This window comes from Cariama cristata, unplaced genomic scaffold (assembly GCF_000690535.1).
Source record: "Cariama cristata isolate BGI_N322 unplaced genomic scaffold, ASM69053v1 scaffold13397, whole genome shotgun sequence".
Lineage (NCBI taxonomy): Eukaryota > Metazoa > Chordata > Aves > Cariamiformes > Cariamidae > Cariama > Cariama cristata.
Window position 1 is genome coordinate 284 of NW_009626178.1, and position 361 is coordinate 644.

A 361-nucleotide genomic window follows, 5' to 3' on the forward strand; every position below is an offset into this window, starting at 1 on the left:
CGCATACCCCGTTGTTTTTCCTCCCACCCGTATCACCCAGCTGGGCTGCTCTGGGCATCCTCCGGGGACGTGGGGGGTAGTTACAGCTCCGCAACGGGGCTTGGTGGGAACTGGGAGCTGTGGGGGGCTTTGCAACAGACCTCGGCCGCTGCAAAGGGGCGGTTGTGCCTGTAACGATCCCAGCAGCGGGAGGGAGGGTCCGCACTCGGGGCTGTGGTTTGGCCCCGTGGAATTCTCCCCATTCCTCACCCCCGTGAGCACATTTCCAGCTGTAACCGGGCTGGGAGCTGTTAGAAGCGGGTACGGCCATGCTGCGGTGGTGGTGGTGCTCTGGACACACGGGTGCTTCTATCCACTGGCC